A 21871-nucleotide genomic window follows, 5' to 3' on the forward strand; every position below is an offset into this window, starting at 1 on the left:
ATGGGACTTAACAGCTGAGGTCATCAGTTCCCTAGAACTTAGAACTAATTAAACCTAACTAACCTAAGGACATCACACACATCCATGCCCGAGGCAGGATTCGAACCTGCGACCGTAGCGGTCGCGCGGTTCCAGACTTTAGCGCCTAGAACCGCTCGGCCACCCCGGCCGGCGAGAACACTCAATATCGAGGTCATTAGCATAAGGATGAGTAAGCAGATCGGTAGTATTTTGTTAAAGAGAACCTTCCCAGTATTGGGCTTATAAAGGTTTAGGGAAGTTTTGTTTATTTATTTATTTGTTGTTTACAATTAAAGCCTGTTATCTGGTAGCTAATATACAGCGGTTGGCCAGAAATCTGGAAACACCGCATTAAATCCATGCTTGAACATAAATGCAGATGCTAGCCAAGCCTACAGGTGAAGCTGTTATGGTGGTGGTTCTGAGCACTATGGGATTCAACATCTATGGTCATCAGTCCCCTAGAACTTAGAACTACTTAAACCTAACTAACCTAAGGACAGCACACAACACCCAGCCATCACGAGGCAGAGAAAATCCCTGACCCCGCCGGGAATCGAACCCGGGAACCCGGGCGTGGGAAGCGAGAACGCTACCGCACGACCACGAGATGCGGGCTGAAGCTGTTATACTTGACCACGAACAGCACCTGCAAATTATCTGTGCTCATATGGTGGCTGCTTCAATAAGCGAGGTAGTGGAAGTGTTTGGCGTTTCGAGAGGCACCGTATCGAAGATACTGCATACAGGGGCAGATGAAAAACATCAGTCACGAAGTCACAGCGCGGACAAAAGTGTGTGTTGAGTGATCTAACAGATGGCCAGTGAAGAGGACTGTAATGAAAAATAAGAGGACGACAGCTGCTAAAGTCACTGCAGAACAGATTTTCTCACTCGCGAACCCCGTCAGCAGCAAAGCGACACGAAGAGAGCTCCATAACCCGGGAATTGCAAGGGAAGGTGGAATTTCAAGACCACTCAGTAGTTATGTAAATGCCGTTAACGGGAAAAAGTGGAACCGAAGCCACAAAACCTTGACTGTGGTCAATGGAAGTAAGAACTTAGGTCGAATGAGTTTTGTTTCCAACTTCTGTAGACTATACAACGAACATACACTGATCTGCCAGAATATTATGACCATCTTCCTAATAGCCTGTATGTCCACTTTTGGCACGAATAACAGCGGTGACGTGTCGTGGCATGGAAGGAATGAGGTCTTGGTATGTCGTTGGAGGGAGTTGACACCACATTTGCCCTCACAAGTCCCTAATGCTTGCAAATTCAGAAGAGGGGGACGATGAGCACTGACGCCACATTCAATCACATCCCAGACGTGTTAGATCGGGTTCAGATCTGATCTGGCGAGTTGGGGTGGGGGGGAGGGGGGCGGCAGCACATCAACTGGGACTCGTCACTTTGTTCCTCAAACTACTCTCCCTCACTACTTGTCTTGTGACACGTTGGAACATCTCCTTGAAAAACGCTACTGCCGTCGGAAATCAAGATAATTATTCAGGGATGCACAATACTCCTTGGCCGTCATGGTCCCTTGGTCGAGCTTCACAGGACCCAAGGATCTCCATGTGAATGTTCCCCAGAGCTTTATGAAACCGTCACCAACTTGTCTCGGTCTCGCAGTATAGGTGTCAAGGAGTTGTTCCCCTGGAAGACGACGGATTAGCGCCCTTACATCGGTATGATGAAGAAGATATCGGGATTTATTGTGCCAAGCAACGGTCTACCACTGAGCCAACGTCCAGTGCTGATAGCAACGTGCCCATTTCAGTCGTAGTTACCGATGTCGTGGTGCTAACATACATGGGTCGTCGGCTGCGGACTCCCATCGTTAGAAGTGTTCGGTGCATTGTGTATTCAGACACACTTGTACTCCGCCCAACGTTACAGTCTACTGTCAGCTCCGCCACAGTTCGCCGCCTGTCCTACTTCAAAAGTTTGCCCAGGCCCAACGTCCGACATCTTTCATAAGGGGTGGCTGCCCAATTCCATGGCGTCTAGACGTGGTTTCACCTTGGTTTCGTCACATATTGAAGACACTCACCACAGCAGTCCTCGAACACCCGACAAATCGTGCAGTTTCCGAAATGCTCGTGCCGAGCCTCCGGGCTGTCATACCTAACCTAGGTCGGACTCAGATACGTCGCACGCCTTCCCCATTCTACACACGGGCATCACGCTCACTGATGTTACCTTTACCGTGTGTGAGTCTAACGAGCAAACATTACTCGCCAGGTGACTGCCATCGTCTGGACAGATTTATATCGATAGTGGGCCGGTGGTCATAATGCTTTGGCTGATCAGTGTATTTGCCTATAACAAAAATGAATAATAAAAATGGCTCTGAGCACTATGGGACTTAACATCTATGGTCATCAGTCCCCTAGAACTTAGAACTACTTAAACCTAACTAACCTAAGGACATCACACAACACCCAGTCATCACGAGGCAGAGAAAATCCCTGACCCCGCCGGGAATCGAGCCCGGGAGCCCGGGCGTGGGAAGCGAGAACGCTACCGCACGGCCACGAGCTGCGGACGAATAATAAAAATTATTATTAATTGCTAGTTGCAAATACTACAAATAAAAATCTAATACTACTACAACGAAAGCGGAAAATAAAGGAACTTTTCTATACCACTAAAATACTACAATTGAACCCTTAAAAATTATGCGACAACTTATACTACTATTGATTTTATAGCTTAAAATCGGTATACATCTCTTATTGTTCATTTATTAACTTAACATCTATGGTCATCAGTCCCCTAGAACTTAGAACTACTTAAACCTAACTAACCTAAGGACATCACACAACACCCAGTCATCACGAGGCAGAGAAAATCCCTGACCCCGCCGGTTTTCAGGTGTAGTTAGTACATCTAAATTACTGAAGATTATGTCCGTTTCTTGTTTCGCCTCTAACTACAGGGTGAAAAGTATTTAAACCGACAAACTCTGGGAGGTTGTAGGGGACATCAAAACAAATATTTTTCCCTAATGTCATTGTTTCCTATGAGGATTATTTAAACGGGTGGAGGCCGTATTATGCTCTTCAGTTGTTAGAGGCCGTATTACGATCTTCAGTTATTAGAGGGTGTATTACGCTTTTCAGTTGAAGGCAACTGCCGTCCACCAATGTAGTAGTGCATTGTGTCTGTTTACTAATGGAACGATACACCTGGAGTGAGTACACTGACATGGTTGGTGCGTACTACGTAGCGCATCACAACGGACGAACTGCACAGCGGGTTTATCAACAACAATATCCTAATCGCCGTATTCCGCATCATACGATCATTGCTGCTGTGTACCAACGTCTGCGTGAGACCGGGTCATTTAGCAGATTACTTGGACAGGGGCGCCGTCGCACGGTAAGAACGCTCCAATTTGAGGAAGCTGTCTTGCTGCATGTGGAGCGAGATCCTTCAATCAGCACTCGTGCAATTGCACGTAACATGGGGACGAATCAGACGAATGTAAGAACAGTCCTTCGAGAGCAGTTGTTAGCCCATTTCACTTACAGCGTGTCCACAACCTGCAACCAGTTGATTATCCACCCAGAGCACAGTTTTTGCAGTGGTACCTGGTAGAGTGTGAAATGCATCCTACATTTCCATCCTCTGTGTTGTTTACCGATGAAGCAACGTTCGGGCGTGATGGAGTCTTCAACATGCACAATTCGCATGTTTGGAGTGAGGATAACCCATATGCCACAGTTACTAGCGCTCATCAAGTGCGGTTCTTCGCTAATTTGTGGGTCGGTGTTGTTGGGGACTGTTTAATTGGGCCGTATCTGCTACCTAGGCCATTAAATAGCAGGCACTATTACAATTTTCTCGCCAGAGCATTGCCAAAATTGTTGGAAAAGGCTCCCCTCCCTACAAGACAACGCATGTGGTTCAAACATGACAGGGCGCCGGCACATTTCAATCGTCGTGTGCGTCGATTCCTGGAACGACGGTTACCAGAAACGTGGATTGACAGAGGTGGTCCTGTACCATGGCCTGCTCGATCCCCAGATATGTCCCCTCTGGACTTTTTTGTGTGGGAAGAGATGCGCAACCTTTTTTACGCAACTCCTGTTGCATCAGAAGAGGATCTGGTTGCCCGAATAGTAGCAGCAGCAGGAACAATTCAACACACTCCTGGGGTTTTTGCCCGTGTCAGACAGAACATGATCCGACAGTGTGACCTTTGTTTACGTGTCAATGGAGGCATTTTTGAAAATCTACTGTAATTTAAATTGGGTTGTGTTAATGTGTTGTCTCTTGGTCATAAAATAATGGAAAAGTGTTTGTTGGTTTAATTAATTTGCCACCAGAGAAATCTTCCTCTACCGGTTTAAATACTCCTCATAGGAAAAAATGACATTAGGGAAAAATATTTGTTTTGATGTCCTCTACAACCTCCGAGAGTTTGTCGGTTTAAATACTTTTCACCCTGTATACCTGTCAGTAGCAACTTTTGGTGCATTTCGGGCAGCACGTCAGCAGCGTTTCAACTGTGGCAACAGATTTCACGGTTCACTGTAACTTCTTAGAACCACATTTTCGTAATAATCTGCGCTAACGCGATGTACAATCTGAAGTATCGTTTACTTTAGTGGTCGCCGACCGTACTTACCTCCTGGCCAATTGTATGGAAATGTTGACTTGTAGGGCTGGCAGCATGCTTTCCTGCATACTGCGGTTGCAGAATCGTGCAAGATGTGTCAGGCAGACTCGTTCCTCAATGCTGCTCCCTGATACAGTTTCCTTAAGGGGCTTCGGAACGCCCTATACTTGCAATGTTAAAATAACGCTTATAAATTACATCTTTCCTCACAAAGTATTTGAGGTAGGAAGTTGAACTTTTTACAGATTATTTATTGGAATATGGGCTACAACTTAACACAGGGATTTTACAAAATTTTAGTTCAGTTATTAAAGATGATTTTTTTTCAATTGTAATGAAAATTCACAACATTTTTTGCAATTTTATATTTATATATTCAGAAATATACAGTTTTTTGGAAAAAGGCTGTGTTAAATTATGCAGAAGGTACTGTGTAACATTTACTGAAAGTTTGAAACAAATATGTTTGGAAGATCCTTAGAAAACATGTAATTAGTATGAGAAAATAAAAGTTTTGGGAATCGAGCGACAAATATTGGATTAACTTTTTAGTGCATTCCAGGTCCATAGGATGGATTATCTTCATCCTCTGCAAACTCCTCCTCCAGCTTCCTCTTGTTCCTCCTCCTGTTTACTCTTACTTGTATTTCTAGACTCTTTACAGCCCTGTCTGCAGCCCGAAGGCGTTCCTTGTCTAAAGCAAGCATCGCTCGTACCATGTTAGAAACTGTCTTCATTCCCATATTTCTAAATACCTTGCACCTTACAATATTGCCATCATTGAAAGTCGCAACAGCAACTTTACTTTTACTCATTATTATACTTCAACAAAACAGAGACTCAAGAAACAGAATTAATTACGAATATTTTCGAGATAACGAAAGAGTAAATAAGCATGAAACAATCGACAATCACACCAGCGATATATATTGAACCATCACAGGTTAGCCACAACACATACTTTATCTCACATCACTAAAATGTACCTGATGAACACGGACGTTAATAATAACACCATTTGACAGCAGTTTAACAGCGCCACAGTGGGTCACGCCCATGTAGAACACATTTAAAAAAAATTTAAAAATAGTTGTAGTCTTCGGAATTGAATAAATTATATATCTATTAAAAGGTAATAGTCTGCAGATTCAGAAAACGCATAAAAGTAAAAATTGAACTTTTCATGATTTTGAGCCTTTCCGGAGCCCCTTAATGCCTGACGACAGTTACCCGCTGCCTCTTGGTAGAGTGCTCAATCCCGAAAAGTGTTCTCTGGAGGGCGCACAGTGCCGCTGGAGCACTTATCATCCCTGTGTCTTCTGATTAAACACAGATGCGTAGCACACGCCCCATGACTAAGCACGTAATGCATCAGTCCGTTGGACGGGTGAATTTCCCCGCGTACTTGTCAGAAATTAATTTGTTCTACTCGTATCGAAAGAGTCCCACTCATTTTACCAACTGTCGTAATGCGCCGTAATGTACAAAAATGTTCGTATTTGACTGAGTTCCACATATCCTGCACACTTCCTTCTAATCCCCTTTCTTTAATTAATACAGTTCTTCTACTGATACCCAGAACCACAGAATTACCAACAAAGCATGGTAAGGAGCGTTACAGCAGACGCCCGCAAATCTCAGTAGCACACTTCGTTGCACTCTCCTCACTGTTAGCTAAGAGTCCTTGCGCTTGGCTCCATATTGCGCAATTGATGCTAATATATGGGGTGAGAATGAAGTCTTTCCTTGGTTACAAGGAACGCTGCTAGAAACAGCTATGCGGTTTCTTGGAAATGATAGCTTAACAAATGAAGTATGAATGGATACAATACCACGTGCCTATGACTTTTTTTTCTTTTAAAAATTGTAGCTTCACTCATCAAGTTATTATGCGAACACTCCTAATTCTACACTGACAGCATCTGATTTCTTTTCTCCTCTCTTTTTACAGGTGGCGTCATTTTGGAGTGCTGCTGTACAACAGTTCCGAAGTGACCATGGTCGAGATCCGTCAGATATGATGAGCAACAAAGGAGGTTATGGAAACTTCAAAGAGATTGACAGTCGTGGTGACAAGGCAAGGAGCGGTAGACCTGGAGTAAGAAACGACGCTGTTGGTACAGCTTTCGAAAGCAGTCCGCTTAAATCGACGAGACGAGTTTCCAGGGAAATTTACATACCTCAAACCACTATGGCGAAGACTTCAGACAAATGACATCATTTCTATGATTACAAAGCGCAACCCCTGCATTTTCTGCAACCTGGCATGTTAGTTTGCTAGGAACATGCTGGTACGAATAGATGCACATAAGGACATGGTGATCTATTTTCGACAGTATATCAGTTTCTCAGTACCGACGTTTTGGGCCTCTTAGAGACAGGTGGAGCTATGTTCGTGGTGTGGAAATACTGCAAGAGATCCATGTCCCATGTGAGGAGGCTGTGTTACATCAGCAGTTTCCTGAAACTACGAGGGCTGTCCAGAAAGTAAGTTACGATCGGTCGCGAAATTGAAAAGACTGTGAAAATCCGATAAAGCTTTGCAAATATGTGTTGAGCAGTGTCTCTAGTATGACTCTAGGTAGAATTATGTCGCTCTTTTCATTCCTGAGCTCTTAGTGAGCGCGTAAAGATGTTATAGAAAATAGTGTCTCCCGCCAAGTACGAGGGCCTGGTGAGAATATTCCCCTGAAGCTATGCAACCAACATTACATAACTGTCGTGCGGTTTCTTCTACAAGACAATTCTCAGCCTCATTCTGCAGGGGCAGAAATGTTTGGTTACCCACAATACAGCCCGTAATTGTCTCCCACTGAGTTTCATCTCTGCTCAAACGAACTGCTGGCTATGAAGACAACATTTTGGCACAGACAACGAGCTTTCGGCCAGCGTAGAGAATTGGCGGAAAGCACTGGCGGCTGCCTTCTATGATGAGGGTATTGGAAAGTTGGTACAACGCTACGACGAATGTCAGAGTCAGAACGGCGACTACGTAGAGAAGTAGCTGAAAGGTGTAGCTAACTGTTACAAATGAAACATTTCTGATTTTCACTGTGATTTTCATTTCGCGATCAATCGTAGCTTACTTTCTGGACAGCCCTCGTATATTCTATAACGAGGAGCCGCAATAGGTCGCTCTCTGACACAAGCGAAACTTCGTCTGGTGAAAGAATGGCGATAACAAACGGACACGTATTTTATCTTAGGTGCCAACACTTAATAGTTTCCGAAAAAATGGAAGTAATGTTTTTGACGCTACTGAATCGCTTGGGACACAAAACGTTATACTAAGCGTGTTTTTTTGTATAGTGGCTAACAACAAAGGTTTGAACTGCGCTCTGTGTTCATGTCCAACCGTAAGTTGTTATTTTTTTTCCTTTTCGTGTTGCAGATGTATATGACGTCAGTGACATGAATAATTCTGTGACATCGAGAAATACAATGGAATTATATACATAACAAATAACCATTTCTAAAATTATTAAAATCAGATTTTACTATCACGAATCTTACATAACTTCATTCAGTGCTTCATCTGTGTGGTACGCAGCGGTAGCTCCTACAGCACGTCTGACAAAAAAAAAGAAAAATCAGAACCGCATATTTTGAGACGTGGTACGTTGGATTATCACTTTTACAGTGCTCAGAAATGCATTAAAATAACCTTTTAAGAAGTTTAAATTTCAAATACACCCCGCCGGAAGATCACAGCACCGGAACTTCTTTTTTACAAATTAATTATTGATCTTATGTAACTAACAGTAACTGAAAATGAAAAGCACATGATTCTAGTAGATCAATTTTTACTTCTATTTATACTGTTATACATCAAGAGAACCAGTATGTTTAGCTATGGTATGTCTATTATAAAAATGTTCAAAGCATCAAAAATCGAAGCACCTCCAGCAACGTGAGAAGGCATGTATCACCAGTTGTATACTTTAATGTGATTATCAGCATCATTAATGACCTTAGTAAATCGCAATCTGACGATGATGGTGCGGCAAACCAAGTATATCAAAGTATTTTCTCCAAAGCTGGAGCCCGCAGCTGATTACGGATCCAGACGTATATTTCAAGGGTTTCTTCGCTTCTTTGTAATTGGCATAATTGATTTTCGTTTGCTGTGCGATGGCATCAAGACACTGCTGTAGTTGACGAATATAATTTTGCACGTGTCAGTAAAAGTATACGTCGTAGGGTTGACACAACGGTCTACCCTTTGAAGGAATTACTGATAATGAACACCTCGATATTCCGCTTTCAAATCAAATGGCTCCAAGCACTATGGGACTTAACATCTGAGATCATCAGTAGTCTAGACTTAGAACTACTTAAACCTAACTAACCTAAGGACATCACACACATCCATGCCCGAGGCAGGATTCGAGCCTGCGACCATAGCAGCAGCGCGGTTCCAGACTGAAGCGCCTAGAACCGATCGGCCACAAAGGCCGGCTATATTCCGCTTTCGTTAACCAGGCAATCATATAGGGAGGGATACGTTTTTCGCATCCCATGAGTTAATAATGTACATAAACGGTTCCATTTCTTTGTAGGTTCATGAAACTTTTTCCAGAAACTGGTGACATTCATCCTTGATGAGCTTACCATATTTTGTAGTTGTTGCGTATACATTATGATGCCAGTCCATTGACTGGTTTACGTCATATGGGACTCGAGGACCAAATTTGCTACTGACTTCATGGAGACACAGTTAGTAACAGTTTTTCGGAAAGTATTAATACATACTGGGCTGTGTACGAGTGCGCAAGCTCAAAAGCACGAAACAGCTATAGCGATGGAGGACCCTAGTGACAAGCGGAGGAGCGACACGAGATAAATATAAAATGATCGATTCTTGGGGGTTCGACCGTTTTGTAAAGGCTGGAAATCATGGGCATCTTGTTACTATACGAGCATTGTGGGAGTGGACAATGACTGCTGCAGTTTCATTGCTGCCGTGAAAGTTCTCATTTCAAAGCCTCAAACACCTGGTGCCATTCATTCAAATGGAAACACAGAATTCAGCAGCGTCGTGTCACCAAATACATCGCTACTAATGGCAGCTACATTTGATGAATTATTGGAAACAGCAACAGCTTTTCAACTGCAAAACTCCACTATAACTCCTGAATTAAGCCCTGATTTAGCTATAAGTACGGATCAAACTGAGTGAATCACATAGAGTAAGAGAATGTTATCGTTTCAAGGCGAGAAAGTTGCATAAATAGCTGTCGGCCAATTGAAACAAAGAAAGCTATTTTCAGTTTTTGTTCAGAGTTATGCGGCCTTACCCAAAAAGCGGACAAATGGGAGTAGGACTCTCACTGTTCGGTTTCCGTAAAAACGTAATTATGTACCTAGTTAATAATAATAATTTCGTGTTGCTCAATGGTTTGGTACAAATATTTGTATTGGACAGCCCTTTGACGACTTGCATGGTCTTACCAACCACCCCGTATCCAACTGGGGTAAGGTAATCTACAGATTAACGTGAAATGCGCATCACGTATTGTTTCTGGCGCTACTCACATCGTTGAGAGGGGAGGGCTAGGTTACAGCGAAAACTGAAAAATTGTTTATCCTACCAAGATACGAACCCGCAACCTCTCGGTTGCCAGGCAAGCCCTTTACCATTTTCTTCATTTTTGTTTTAAGGCAGAATGAGGAAAAAAGTGAACATGCTTGTTCGAAGAAAAATTACATCGCCCTTCTTAACAACATATGTACTGCAATACCGCATTTATCCGTTGATACCAGACAGCAACGTTCAATTAAAACGTCATCCCCAGTACTGGAACTAAATAATGTATTTATGAGTACAGGTTAAGACGCAGGAATGATACTTATGGAACTTAGGGTCCGACATTGAGTCGCGCTAGTGGTGTTAAGGTGACCGCTCGCGTAAAGTTGGAAATCAAATTTCCACTATCGTCATTCCCTTATTTCTGCTGATGGTTGTTTGTGTTCGCAACTAAGAATACATTTCATATATTAGCCATTAATCTTTCACAGTGTATGCCACTGTCATATTTACTAGTTAGAGCATCGAAAAGTATTGGAAATTAATATTAATTAGCCCTTGTGGTGCTAACCAGAACAAAATTCATCGGTTTACATCAGGAAAAAATAAATGCCAAAACGTAACCATCAATGCAGTATGGAACCACCGCCTGTACCATGAAGCGGGAGCCTGGCAGGCTTGACTGACTGCAATGACTTGCAATGCACACTGGCATGTAGCTACTGAGCTCTTGAAGTCAATCCGCACATACTCGTTCTGTTAACCTCAATAGCTCTTACTCGTACAGCCGTTGTCCGTACGCTGCACTCCAGCACATGAACGCCGATAACAATTTGGTCAGTCTCAACAACACTTTGGGTAAGGTTGGTACGCGAGCAGATGAAGAATAAAGATATCTTGTAAAATATTAATACATTATTGAGGATCAATATGCTCCAGTTTGATAAGCGAACTTTTGTAACATCATCTGTGTACAGTTATAAGCTCGGTAATGAGAAATCACAAAGCTAATGCGACCGCAGCTAATTCCAATCATCACGGCACTACCACTACAAACGAAACAGTTACGCATCTATGGTCAACATTGTCCCAACTACTGACATGTGTTGGAGTGATGGCAAATTTCCTGGAATAAGCTCTTCTCATTATCTTTCATCATCTTAGTTTGTTTGGATTGTCACATTCAAAACTTACTTTATCAACGCCAATCAAATTCACTTCCTGTGTGATTGTACCTGATTAGACGTTACTGACTCAAAACGAGCGAAAAGAAAACTCACAATGCCATAGAGGTGGACCCACCTGTCAACGCAGATTTGACCTCTCCCGGAACCTGGCACATTCTATCTGAACGATGGCTCATCACCCACACTACTAATTTTTCTGGGCTGCTGTGACGTCAGACAAACAACTTTAGGAATATCAATACTTATAATGTTAAGGCCTAACTCGAATTGCTCCAATGGAGACACTCTCAGAATGCTACATGATGTACTTTGCCCTACCCCCTAACCTGACAATACATAATTTTTATGATGGACTGTCATTCCTTTCTGCGCGGACTGCCTTGGACTGTTCCATCTGGTCGTACCTTTGTCCTAAAACTACACCGCCCCGGCCGCTGTGGCCGAGCGGTTCTAGGCGCTTCAGTCCGGAATCACGCGGTTGCTACGGTCGCAGGTTCGAATCCTGCCTCGGGCATGGATTTGCGTGATGTCTTTAGTTTAGTTAGGTTTAAGTAGTTCTAAGTCTAGGGGACTGATGACCTCAGATGTTAAGTCCCATACTGCTTAGAGCCATTTGAGCCATTTGAAACTACACCGTATTTTTATTTTCGCTGCTGCTGGTATTCTTACGGGAGCCCTCCAGACTTCTTGGTGCTGCACTCGAAACTCCCAACATGATGACTCCTCACATTTACCATGTGTAACTTCTGCCAAACGCACGCGAATGGCTTTTCACGACCACTGCCAGCTACCGTCGATTAAGATTATTACTCTCAATTAAAACTCAATATCTCATGATCCCAACCTTGGATCACCATGTGGCTTTAATAAAAGCTCACATAAATTCACGTATGTTACCGCTTGCTGCCTTATCTCGGTCGTTATTGTAGTCCTCCAACTTAGTAACTCTGAAATGCGGATGCACAGTGAGAAGACACACCATTGCCACATGTCATAGTGACATCTACGTTTGTAGTTTCTCTGGCTCTCCCTTCTTAGATTGGAGGATTACAAGGTGTATTCATTACCTCTAGACTGAATTTCATTATGGTTTCTTCCAATTACCTAGCACAGTCATCAATCAGGTGGCTACATCACAACACAGGTTTCATTTCGTATCGAGTAATGCTTCTATAACCAGTCATGAACTGTAAACAGTGGTAAACTCTACAATGGACACATCAAAGCCAGCTGTGTATTTCTTAACAATGTAGCCCTATTAACGTTGATTCGACAGGCACTTGTTTCTATAGAACTTAAGCAGTTTGCAAACACGTGTACCACACGCATTGTTCATTCCAGATCATTTACCACCCGAAAAGTTCGTTTCCGACCATTGGTTCATTCTGACAAAATACTCCGTTTATGATCCACATCCATCTCAATAATAAAGACCCTAAGGCTTTTAACCAGTTCGTAGCATTAACTCATTTGAGTAGTCTCCCTTCTAGACTCCCAATACGTCTTTTAGCATGTGCACGTGTTATCTTCTGCCTGAAAACTGGTTTGATGCAGCTCTTCATACTAGTCTATCCTGTGCTAACTACTCCTTCATACCTGCATAACTATTGCAACCTACATCAGTTTGCCCCACCTTATCGTAATCAAACCTTGTTTTCCGAATACAATATTAACCCCACACAGTTTTCTTTCTTACCAAATTGACTATTCTTTGGTGTCTCAGAATGTGGCCCATCAGCTGGTCCCTTCTTTGAGTCTAATGGTGCCATAAGCTTTAATTCTCCTCGATTCGATTCAGTAGCTCTTTAACAGGTATCCGATACACTCTTCTGACCTTCAGTATTCCTCTGTAGCAACACATTTCAACAGCTTCCATTCCCTTCTTGTTTGAACTATCCACCATCCACATTTCACGTCTCTACAAGCTATGCTCCAGACAAGTACATTCAGAAAAGAATTCCTAACGCTTAAATTTATATCCTGTATTAACAAGTTTATCTTTTTCAGAAACATTTTTCTCGCTATTAGCAGGTGGCATTTTATATCCTCTCTCCTTCTACCCACATGAATTATTTTGCTGCCTAAACAACAAAACTCATATATTACTTCCATTGTTTCATTTAATAATTTAATTCCCTCAGCAATTCCTGATCTAATTAGACTACATTCTTTTACACTTGTTATTTTTGTTGATATCCATCTTACAACTTGTTTTCAAGCCATACGGTCTATTCTGTTCAACTGACCTTTAAAGACTTTTGCCATATCTGAGTCAATTAAAATGTCATAGGCAAATCTAAAAGTTCTTATTTCCTCTCCCTGAACCTTAATTCCGTTTCCAGATGACTCGTTGGTAGAGATTAAATAACACTGGGGATAGGCTACAATCCTGTCTATCTGCCTTTTCACCTACTGCTTTCTTTTCTTGTCCTTCGACTCTTGTAACTCAAATCTGGTTTGTGTTCAAGTTGAAAATAACCTTTCGGTGGTGGTACTTTATCCCTGCTACTTTCAAAGAGAGTATTCCATGTAACATTGACAAAGCGTAGGTTATAATTTCTTTAGTCAATCTGGTATGATAAGTAGTAGCGTCAATACTGCCTCGTGTATACCTACATTTCTCTGGAACTGCAACTCATCATCCGCCAGGTGAGCTACTGTCAGTCTTTCCATTTTTCTGTAAATAATTCTTTTCATTGTTTTGCAAAATCGACTTAATAAACAGATGGTTTGGTACAAGGGGTGATCAAAAAGTTTCCGATTGAGGGCTTTGGTGCAGCGTATATGTAAGCTAGCGATACAGGTATTTAAGCCAACATATAGCCAAGGGGTTAGTGTGCCCTATGAAAGGAAACTTTTTGATCGATTCTTATAAACATCGTCCTTTCAGCACCTGTCTTCTTTGGAATAGGGATTTTTACATATTTCTTAACACCTGTACGTAATTCACCAGTAAATGGCTATGGCGAACCTGACACAATTTGACGCTGGCTATGTCACGTGTGGTCACTGACCTTAGACGCATGGCGTCACTAGCCACGAACTCTTACCATAGCGTCTCAAGCCATGATATCTTCATCAATGATGTAATCATGACATCACAGGCCACGCCCCTTTTTCTGTGGTGTCATGTTGGCAGGAAATTAAAAAAATACTGACGAAACAGGCTAACAGTATGTATCTACAGTGTTTAATTCGAACAGCTTGAATTATTTATCAAAAATACATATAAGCTTCAGGTAAATTGTGTAACATTGCGCCGTGTTTAAATGTATTGTCAGTACTATAGTACTTCATGGTAAAAGAAGTAAGTAAACACGTCCGTGGGCGCGCACGCGTGAGCGCGTGTATACACACACACACACACACACACACACACACACACACACACACACACAAACGCGCACACGCGCGCGCTGCATAACGCTCCATCTATATACGAGGTGCATTCAAGTTCTAAGGCCTCCGATTTTTTTTCTCCGGACTGGAAAGGGATAGAAACATGCACATTGTTTTAAAAAGAGGCCGCGTTCATTGTCAGTACGTCCCAGACATGGCAGCACCGTACAGCAGATGGAATTTTACCGCCAGCGGCGAGAATGAGAACTGTTTTAAATACTTAAAATTGCGACGTTTTCCTTACTTGAACAGCGTGCAATCATTCGTTTTCTGAATTTGCGTGGTGTGAAACCAATTGAAATTCATCGACAGTTGAAGGAGACATGTGGTGATGGAGTTATGGATGTGTCGAAAGTGCGTTCGTGGGTGCGACAGTTTAATGAAGGCAGAACATCGAGTGACAACAAACCAAAACAACCTCGGGCTCGCACAAGCCGGTCTGACGACATGATCGAGAAAGTGGAGAGAATTGTTTTGGGGGATCGCCGAATGACTGTTGAACAGATCGCCTCCAGAGTTGGCATTTCTGTGAGTTCTGTGCACACAATCCTGCATGACGACCTGAAAATGCGAAAAGTGTCATCCAGGTGGGTGCCACGAATGCTGACTGACGACCACATGGCTGCCCGTGTGGCATGTTGCCAAGCAATGTTGACGCCCAACGACAGCATGGATGAGACTTTCTTTTCGTCGGTTGTGACAATGTATGAGACGTGGATGCCATTTTTCAATCCAGAAACAAAGCGCCAGTCAGCTCAATGGAAGCACACAGATTCACCACCACCAAAAAAATTTCGGGTAACCGCCAGTGCTGAAAAAATGATGGTGTCCATGTTCTCGGGCAGCGATGGCGTAATCCTTACCCATTGCGTTCCAAAGGGCACTACGGTAACAAGTGCATCCTATGAAAATGTTTTGAAGAACAAATTCCTTCCTGCACTGCAACAAAAACGTCCGGGAAGGGCTGCGCGTGTGCTGTTTCACCAAGACAACGCACCCGCACATCGAGCTGACGTTACGCAACAGTTTCTTCGTGATAACAACTTTGAAGTGATTCCTCATGCTCCCTACTCACCTGACCTGGCTCCTAGTGACTTTTGGCTTTTTCCAACAATGAAAGACACTCTCTGTGGCCGCACATTGACCAGCCGTGCTGCTATTGCCTCAGCGATTTTCCAGTGGTCAAAACAGACTCCTAAAGAAGCCTTCGCCGCTGCCATGGAATCATGGCATCAGTGTTGTGAAAAATGTGTACGTCTGCAGGGCGATTACGTCGAGAAGTAACGCCAGTTTCATCGATTTCGGGTGAGTAGTTAATTATAAAAAAAATCGGAGGCCTTAGAAATTGAATGCACCTCGTATATCATCTCGAACTCTCTCACTCTCTCTGTTTTCATACTTCACTAAAACATATTATGTCAGATGATTCACTAATGTTAAGTTCTATGGAATGAATGGCTGCCAGACCCAGAAGGGTAGGTTTCGCCGCCTGAATTGGATGGGTTTTACCTATCCTTCACATCCGTAGGCAGCTTTCCTTCTCGAAATGTGAACATTGTGTGTTGGTTTAGTGTAACTGTTAAGTGTAGGTGACTGTGAAGTGTGGTGTCATGTATGTGTCGTGGAATGATGAGGGAGAAGGAGAGGGAGAAACTCGGTGCTAGTACGTAGCCTACGGCTCTCGAATGGCATCAAGGTGGCAGCCGAGTTTAATGTCTCCATCCGACGAACAGATCACCAACAACAGTATTGCATGCCCTCAAAGTCACGAGACACTAAACGGAGGTTTGGAATTAAATCCAGGACATTGGTGCATAGAGTGGTGATCAGGTGATCATAAAAATGGAAAATTGTCAACAGCGCACGGAATATCTGGACAGCCACCCATCCAAGTATTCGCCACGTAACATGCTGTTTAACTTCTGTAATCTGACAGAAACGGATGTATCCACCGCCGCAGAGCCATTGGCAAAATACTTCTGTGCCTCATCAGTAACTTTCATCTCCCCTCTTTCCCTGTTTCATCAACCATGTTTGTCAAATACTTTATTCCCTCATCGTAATTCTCATTTCTGTCTCAGTCTCTGTTTAAAACTCTACTGATAAATGGTTTATTTCAAATACTACACTTCGTCATCAGTAAACGTCATCTCTCTCTTTCTGTGTTACACTTCACTAAAAAAAAAAATTCAAGACAAATACTGAAATACTGTACCGGCCCAGCAGTAAATCTGATGTTTCACTCTTTCTGTAATGGTTATTCGTATGCGGTATTGGAAATATAATACACTATGGAAGGGGAACGGAAGAAACCAAACAAAAGTATTCTAATGTAAATTTTATTATAAATAAATTAAGTGAAAAAACAATTGAGATCGCGATGGTTACTTTACTAAGATGTCCGGTTTCGGCCTAGTCTTAGGCTCTCTTTAGAACAACACTATCAGCTAAAGTTGATGATGTCCAGAACAGTCAGTTAACCTCAGTAGCTGATACCAGTCATTTTAATAACATGACCATCACGATCTCGACTGTTGGGTTGGGAGTCATCGCCAGTCTATCAATTACTCTAACATTCAGGCTTCGCTAGACATCCCTGCTGACTCGTGCCACACAGGCACTGGCATTAAAAGGAATGCAGGGCCACCACAGTACGCAGCAGCCCCAACATGGTCCAACAGGATCTATTCGATGGTGGTAAGGCACCCATGGAAAACGAGAACATCTGTGTGGCTGTCAACACTTAAGCTTTTCCATAAAATCACAGAACCTTGGAAATCTGACGATTTCCAGGTCAACATTTGGCTGGCACCGCTCACTACCGGTATCAACGATCACGGCCAACACCTAGCGTCAGAAGATATTTGGACTCGTCTGTGAATAACACGTTTCGTCAGTGACGAAGTGCCAGGTCACATAAAAACGGCAGAACTGACCTACAGAATGTTGTCGTGTCAAGTGCGGTACTCGTAGAGGAAGTATGGGTCATAACTTGTTCATTACAGTCTGATCGTACATAGCGGCTCCAGCGGCCCTTCTAAGACCGTCTTGCAGGGCTCGGACAGTATCCGTACGACGCCGCAACGCAGAGATGGAGAGATATCGTTCTTAATGTTGGGGTTCTAATGCGTCAGCAACCTTGCCCAACTCCCTTTGTGTACTGAACTGTTTCCCTGTTGCGTGTCCAGAGTCTATAAGTGACACATGGAGAGAAATTGGCACCTGCAACCGAAAGCCCTATCTTTTTGGGTCAAACAGACCGCCCTTGCAGCTTGCACTGCATTAAGATGTTGCACTGCATACGCTTGGTTGAATACAATGTCCACAAATGGCAACTGCCATTTGTGTACCTCAACAGAAAACTCATGGACACCAGTACTCACTTCCTTCTGTGGGGTCACGTGACTCTGTAATGCATAACACAGCCAATAGATGACAAATGATTTTAAATGGTGCCTACACCGAAAGCGAAGATCTCAGTCCTTGCAGCCAGCCGCTGTGGCCGAGCGGTTCTAGGCGCTTCAGTCCGGAGCCGCGCTGCTGCTACGGTCGCAGAATCGAATCCTGCGTTGGGCATGGGTGTGTGTTATGTCCTTAGGTTACTTACGTTTAAGTAGATCTAGGTCTAGGGGACTGATGACCTCAGATGTTAAGTCCCATAGTGCTTAGAGCCATTTGAACCATCAATCCATGCATTAAGACCACAGGTACCACCTGTATCAAAACAGATTTCACATACCGGATTTTGGTACACGGTTACCCCTGATTCTTTTGGACATTGTACACTGATCGGCCAGAACATTATGACCACCTACCTAATAGCTCGAATGTCCCCCTTTGGCACGTATAACAGTGGTGCTGCGTTATGGCATGGAAGCAGTGAGACTTTGGTAGGTCGCTGGAGGGAGTTGGCATCATATCTGCACACACAAGCCACCTAATTCCCATAAATTCCGGGGAGGGAGTCGATGAGCTCTGACGCCACATTCAATCACATCCAAGATATGTTCGATCGACTTCGGATCTGGTGAGCTGGGTTACCAGCACCTCAATTGGAACTAGCCAATCTGTTCCTCGAACCACTCCATCTCAGTTCTGGCCTTGTGACATGCTGCACTGCATTATTTTTGTGGCTAGGAATCCTGTCTACTCCGTTCGCTAGACAAACAATCAGACAATTCGTATTAGTGAGCTTTATTACAAAAGACAATTACAATAATTAACTTGGATTACACAGATGTCTTCTTCAGAATATAGACATACAAGTCTGTGCTACATAGAGAGCACTAATGAAGTGGCTAACACTGAAAGTGCCATCGACGTGGGGCTGTCACTGGTCGGGAACGGCGCGTATGTCGTCTTCACGTAGGGGCCGCTGCTGTCGCGTTGTCGTCCTGGAAGGGAGATAGGTCATCTTGCGATTGGCTGACTTCTTCTCACAGCCTTCTCTTCCCTGTCTTTCCCTACTGGCGTGCTGGCGCTGACTTTACGCCGTAAGGATTATCTTGTTGAAAAACGCCAATGCCGTAGGGAAACATGATCGACATGAAGGGTGCACGTGGTCTGCAACCAGTTTACGATACTTCTAGGCCCCCATGGTGCCTTGCACTGGATCCATGAATGCCCACGTAATGTTCCCCAGAGCATAACAGAGCCGCCTTCAGCATGTGTCCGTCTGGTAGTACAGGTGTCAAGCAGCTGTTCCCCTGGACCATGGAGGACGATGGATTCACGCCCTCCCATCAGCATGATGCAGACGGTATCAGGATTCATCAGACCATACAACGCTCTTCCGCTGCACTAACGTCCAGTACGGATGGTCACGTGCCAATTTCAGTCGTAGTTACCGATATCGTGGTGTTAACATTGGCACATGCAGAGATCGGCAGCTGCGGAGGCCCGTCATTAGGAGTGTGTTGCATTGTGTGTTCAGACATACTTATACACTGCCCAGTATTAAAGTTTGATGTTAGTTCCGCCACAGTTCGCCGTCTGTCCTGTTTTACCAGTCTGGCCAGCCTATGACGTCCGACATCTCTAATGAGAGCTAGCCATGCAACCCCACGGTATCTGGACGTGGTTTGGCCACGTATTGAAGGCATTCACTACAACACTCCTCGAACACTCGACAAGTCGTACAGTTTCCGAAATGCTCGTGCCGAGCCTCCGGGTCATCACAATCTGCCCTCGGTCAAATTCAGATAGATCGCGCGCCTTCCCCTTTCTACACACGGACAGCACGCTCAGTGATACTACATCCACCGTGCGTGTGTATGACTAGCAACCACTCCTCGCCAGGTGACGCTGGTATCGCATGGACGAGTTTATATCGATAGTAGCTCTGTGGTCATAATGTTCTGGCTGATCAGCGTATATGCACAGTTACTCCTAGACACACATGAAAAGAAACAGAAATGGAGATAGTTCGTGTGAATATTTCTGTAATCAATTATGACAGCATTATTCAGTCTTCTGGTATAAATCATGCACGTGGTACCACATTTCCGAAAGTGAAGTTCAGCATAATTGATAATGAGAAATGGTGATAGTAGATATAAATTCTGAGGAAAAGAAAAGAACGAGGGACCGCGAAGGAATTATCCAAATGGCATGGAAATCGCTAGATTGGACGTACATGTAGAGACAAACAGTTGATTGCAGTTTCAGAAAAAATGGATCGTTGATTCAAGAGAAAAAGCTTCACATGTTGAGCAAGGCAGTAACACTTCGGTCCAACTCTGGCCCTTATGCAAGCAGTTATTTGGCTTGGCATTGGTTGATAGAGTTGTTGGATGTTCTTCTGAGACATACCTGCCAAATTCTGTCCAACTGCTACCGATGACCGTCGCAGTCTGGTCCCTTTAATCTCACAAACCAACCAACCAATCTGTCCGACTGGCGCCTTAGATCGTTAAAATGCCGAGATGGTTGGTTCTCAGTTGGGGAGAGATCCGGCAATCTTTCTGGCCAAGACAGGGCTTAGCAAGCACGAAGACAAGCAGTAGATACTCTCGCTGTGTGCGAGTGGGCATTATCTTGCTGAAATGTAAGCTCAGGATGGCTTGTCATGAAGGTCGACAAAACGGGGCCATGAATATCGTCAACGTACCGCTGTGTTGTAAAGGTACCGCGGATGACAACCAAAGGGGCTCCAGACCATCACTCCTGGTTGTCAGGCCATATGGCGGGCGACAGTTAGCTTGGTATCCCTCTGCTCTCCGAGGCGTCTCCAGACACGTCTTCTCTGATTATCAGAGTTTGTGATGTACAGAGGTCAATGGTAGCCGGCGCAAGGCGCGCCGTGAGCTCAGCCCCTCTCTGTGGCCCGCCTATTGATGGCTCTTGTGGTCACTGAAACACCAGCTGAACGTCGGATGGATGATGATGATGAAACTGGTGCTCTGAGTGCCTCGACTGCTCGGTCCTTAGTTTCTCTCTTCGCGTGTCAAATCCCAGCTTTGCCAGCAAGGTCGCCGCATCTCTCCCCATTTCAGAAACAACACATGACGTCACCAGGGTTGAAGGTCAGTCAAACTGCACCAGGTTCGCCAAACCCACTTTTCTTTCGATTGTCTTCCAATCTTGCGTTCCACGTGGAATAGTTTGGTCATGATACGTTGTTCCAGGGATTCAGTAATTCTGAGACAATGTCATCTGTTATGGTTGCCTAGCTTTAAATTAGGTCTTTCAGGCAGTATCATATATTCCATTTCTTCTTCATCTACTTGATCTCCATTTTCTGTAACACTGTCTTCAAGTTAGTTTCTTTTAAATAAGCCACCTATACATTTCTTCCATCTTTCAGCCTTCCATTCTTTACTTATTTCTTGCTTGCCGTCTGTACTCTTCATATTAATATACCTGTTTATTTTTTCTCAAAAGGGTTCTTTAAAATTCCTACACTCAGCATTTACCCTTCTCATGGTCAGTCATGCTTCAACAGCTTAGAATATTTTCATTCGTTACTGCTTTGCCATTTAACTTTGTGTCTATTTCATTTTTTGAAACCTGCTTCATTCGGCTTATCTTTATACTTCCTCCTTTCGTCAATGAAGTTTAATATTCTGTGTGTTTCATGAGCCTTGTCTTCCTGCCTATTTGATC

The sequence above is a fragment of the Schistocerca cancellata genome, chromosome 4, assembly GCF_023864275.1.
Source record: "Schistocerca cancellata isolate TAMUIC-IGC-003103 chromosome 4, iqSchCanc2.1, whole genome shotgun sequence".
In the NCBI taxonomy this organism is placed as follows: Eukaryota; Metazoa; Arthropoda; class Insecta; order Orthoptera; family Acrididae; genus Schistocerca; species Schistocerca cancellata.